The sequence below is a fragment of the Tursiops truncatus genome, chromosome X, assembly GCF_011762595.2.
Source record: "Tursiops truncatus isolate mTurTru1 chromosome X, mTurTru1.mat.Y, whole genome shotgun sequence".
Lineage (NCBI taxonomy): Eukaryota > Metazoa > Chordata > Mammalia > Artiodactyla > Delphinidae > Tursiops > Tursiops truncatus.
In genome coordinates, this window is record NC_047055.1 from 41,081,635 (window position 1) to 41,086,404 (window position 4,770).

A 4,770-nucleotide genomic window follows, 5' to 3' on the forward strand; every position below is an offset into this window, starting at 1 on the left:
GCACTATTATCGTTTACGGGTTGATTCTGCTTAAAATCAATAAGAAGGGAAGGCCTGAAAGTTTTAAGCTGATGCTAATCACTTTGGTTCGGTAACTCCTTGTAGTTAAGTTATATATTTTTTCCTTCGTCTCTTAGTCATTGTAGCCTCTTGGGCAGCAAACCGTTTAACTGATCTTTAAATATTTCACAAGTTATCTTTTCTTTCCCATCCCTGTCATCAAATTTAGCATCTAGAAATTTTTTGCAATAGAAAACTTTCTTTGGAGAGAGTTGATCACAAGTTCCGGCGGGTGGGAGTGGATGGGAGAAGCAGCTAATAGAAATAGATCTTCAGAACAAAATAGTAACTTTATTATGCCCTATTGACATCCTCTACTGTCAGCACAAGTCTTAGAATGAATATTGGCCTTGGAAGGACACTTAACAGATCATCTGGTTCAATCTCCTTTTTTCAGACAGGAAAACTGAGATCCCAGCGATTCGAGGCTTGCCTTTCTTCTTCCCTCCTGTCCTCCCTCCTGCTAGCCTTCACTTGCCTCTGAGCCAGCCTAGACTCTAAGGTTAGTCATTTAAGTCATTTTATGTCTAGAACGCAGGAACCCCTGACACTTTTGACCTGCTTTGTCAGTCCCCAAAACTGGGGAACCCCATTGGTTGCATTTACTGAATCCTTGACTCACTCTCTGGGACTTGCATCAACCTACTGCCAAATCTAATGATTCTACTTCAGCATTATTTTCCATGTCAACCCATGCCTTCCTAATTCTTAATGCCAACAATCAAGTTCAGGGGCTTTGTGCTTTCCCCTGAATTATTGGTACAGCCTCCTAACTGTTTCCTATCACCAGTTTCTTCGTCTCCAACCTCATCTCCACTGCCACCCTCAATACAGCTGGAAGGCTAACATTCCTAAAACCAAGTCATCTTATGACAACTTTGCTTGAAACCTGTCTGTGGCTCCCTGTAATGGACAACACAAAGTCCCAACTTCATGGCCTGATATTTGAGTCCTGCTAAGAATTGATCCTCATTTATCCAGCCTCATCTTCTATTCTCCTTGCTGTACCATGTGTCCCAAACTAGACTACTAGCCTTTTCCCAAATGTACCCATGTTTCCTCTTATCCTCACCTTCACTATTAATCTTTCTAAGGACCAATTTAAATGTTCCCCCTGCCGCATGACATGCTAGAAAGTCTCTCTTCTTTCTCTTTCATAGCACTTAATTATAATACAATTTTAAGAAAAATTTTGATTCTTTTATCCTTCCTACTCAAATTATAAGCTTCTTGACAGTGTGAACCATCTGCTTAATCTCTAATTCAAGCAAAAGTTGTGGTTTTAGCATGCAGCCACTGGAGCAGATCTGTGCAATGAAAATATAATGTGAGCCACATGTGATTTAAAATTCTCTAGTAGCCATATTAAAAAAGTTAAAAGACACAGATAAATTTAATTGTGCTCATATATTTAAATTCATATCAAAATATTAACATTGCAACATGTAATAATATAAAAATATCAGTGAGATATTTTATATTCTTTCATACTACATCTTTGAAACCTGGTGTGTATTTTAAAGTTATTTTTATTGAGGTAATATTGGTGTATAACATTATGTAAGTTTCATGTGTACAACATTATATTTCTACTTCTGTATACACTACAGCATGCTTATGGCCCCCCAAAATTTAGTTTCCATCTTTCACCATACCCATTTCACCCTCCCCACCACCACCCCTTCCCCTCTGGTAACCACTACTCTGTTCTCTGTATCTACATATTTGTTTCTGCTTTTTCATTTATTTTGTTTTTGTTTGTTTGCTTTTATATTACACATATGAGTAAAATCATACAGTATTTGTATTTCTCTGTCTGACTTTTTTCACTTAAGATAATACCTCAAGGTTGATCCATGTTGTCACAAAAGGTAAGATTTCATCTTTTTTATGGCTGAGTAGTATCCATTGTGTGTATATATATATATATATATATATATATATATATATATATACGACATATATATATATACCACATCTTTATCCATTCATCCATCAATGGGCACTTAGTTTGTTTCCCTATCTTGGCTATTGTAAATAATGCTGCAATGAACATAGGGGTGCATATATCTTTTTGAATTAGGGTTTTTGTATTCTTTAGATAAATACCCAGAAATGGAATAGCTGGATCACATGGTAGTTCTATTCTTAATTTTTTGAGGAATTCTCCTACTATTTTCTATAGTGGCTGCACCAATTTGCATTCCCACCAACAGTGTATGAGGCTTTCCCTTTTCTCCACATCCTCACCAACACTTGTTATGTCTTGCCTTTTTGATAATAGCCACTCTGATAGGTGTGAGGTGATATCTCACTGTGGTTTTGACTTGCATTTCCCTAAAAAGTAATGTTAAACATTTTTTATGTGTCTATTGGTCATCCATATATCTTCTTTGGAAAAATGTCTATTCAGGTCCTCTGCCCATTTTTTAATTGGGTTGTTTGTTTTTGTTGTTGTTGAGTAGTTATATGAGTTCTTTATATATTATGGATATTAACCCCTTATCAGATATATGATTTGCAAATATCTTCTCCCGTTCAGTAGATTGTCTTTTTGGTTTGTTGATGGTTTCCTTTGTTGTGCATAAGCTTTTTAGTTTGATGTAGTCCTATTTGTTGATTTTTGCTTTGCTTTTCTTGTCTGAGGAGGTATATCCAGAAAGATTGCTAAGACCAATATCAAAGAGTATGCTGCCTGTGTTTTCTTCTAGAAGTTTTATGGTTTCAAGTTTTACATTCAAGTTTTTAATCCATTTGGGTTGATTTTTGTGTATGGTGTAACACAGCTGTCTAGTTTCATTTTTTTGCATGTGGCTGTTCAGTTTTCCCAACACCTTTAATTGAAGAGACTGTCTTTTCTCCATTGTATGCTCTTTGCTTTTTTGTCATAAATTAGTTGTCCATATATGTAAGGGTTTATTTCTTTTTTTAAATAAATGTAAATATTCTCTCTTTTTTTAAAAAAATATTCATTTATTTACTTGGTTGCACCAGGTCTTAGTTGCAGCATGCAGGATCTTTGCTGCCACATGTGGGATCTTCGTTGAGGCATGCGGGATCTGTAGTTGCAGCATGCAGGATCTTTCAGTTGTGGCATGTGGGATTTAGTTCCCTGACCAGGGATCAAACCTGGGCCCCCTGCATTAGGAGCATGGAGTCTTAACCACTGGACCACCAGGGAAGTCCCTTAAGGGTTTATTTCTGATCTCTCAACCTATGTAACTGTTTTTCTGCCAGTACCATGCTGTTTAGATTAGTACAGCTTTGTAATATAGTTTCAAATCAAGGTATGAGATACCTCCAGCTTTGTTCTTTCTTCCCAGGATTGCTTTTGCTACTCAGGGTCTTTTGTGATTCTACATAAATTTTAGAATTTTTGGTTCTATTTCTGTGAAAAAAATGTCCTTGGAAATTTGAAATGGATTGCATTGAATCTGTAGGTTGCTTTTGGGTAATGTGGACATTTTAACAATGTTAATTCTTCCAATTCAGGAGCATGGAATATCTTCCCATTTATTTATGTCTGCTTCAGTTTCTTTCAACAATGTCTTATAGTTTTCAGTGTACAGGTCTTTCACCTCCTTGGTTAAATTACCAGGTGTATATTTTAAATTTACAGCATGTCTCAATTTGAACTAGTTATATTTCAAGTGCGCAATAGTCCCTTGTGGCTAGTGGCTATCAAATTGGACAGTGAAGCTCAGGAGTCTTGCTGCCACGGTTCAAATCCTGGCTCTGTAACTTATAGCTGTGTGATCTGGACTAATTGCTTAACGCCTATGTGCCTCAATGTGAGTATCTATAAAATGGGAACAATAATAGTACCTACCTCTGCAGTGAAGATAAATGACAAAATGTGAGTAGAGTGCTTTAGTATCATCATCTTTGTAGTTACTGCAGGGTCCAGAGAACATCCATGAGAACAATATTGCCAACAATGAAGGCTTATTGAGTTGAACTGAATTCTGCTGAGTTCCTCAAATAGTGGAAGGATTAAAAAGTAATGCTTTGGAGTGAGAGGGTCATAGGTTCAAACTCTAGTCCTGTCCCTTCTTAGCTCCATCCCTGACTCCATTTCTTGTGGAGCACCCCTCTTGTCTTTTCTGCTCTGTAACACCACTTTAATAGCTATACCTGCTCAGGTAGGTGCCTATACTCCTTTATATCTGGACAGGAAAAGCCCCTCTGAGATCGATAACCATCTCCACTCTCCACATCTCCCCCTTACTGCGCATGTGCAGTTGGTCAGTGGCAGCCGTTTTGTCTCACTTTCCTCCCCGTCCCCCGCCCTGGCATGACTTTCTGAACTCTTCCTCAAACATGGTTGCTAAGTTGTTAGAAATCATTGCTCTGACCAGCAAGCGCCTAGGTAGTGTATTTTGTTATAAATGACTTATCCTTATTCCAGGCTTTGTAGCAACATCAGCCCAAATGCACAAACTCAGGTGTAAAACCTCAGTCGCAACTGCCCTCCAGTCATCTCTATGACCTTAAATCAGTAATTCTCAGTGTGGTATGGGGAAGACAAGAATCAGAGTCACTTGGAAGAAAGTGTTAAAATATAGATTCCCAGGTCCCACCTAGATCTGCTGGATCAGAATCCTAGGCATAGAGCCTGGGGATCTGACTTTTTTTTTCTTTTTCTAAGCAACTCTCAATTGCAAATCCACATGATGGAAGGAAGGGTAATGAGAGCATGGAGGATTGTAT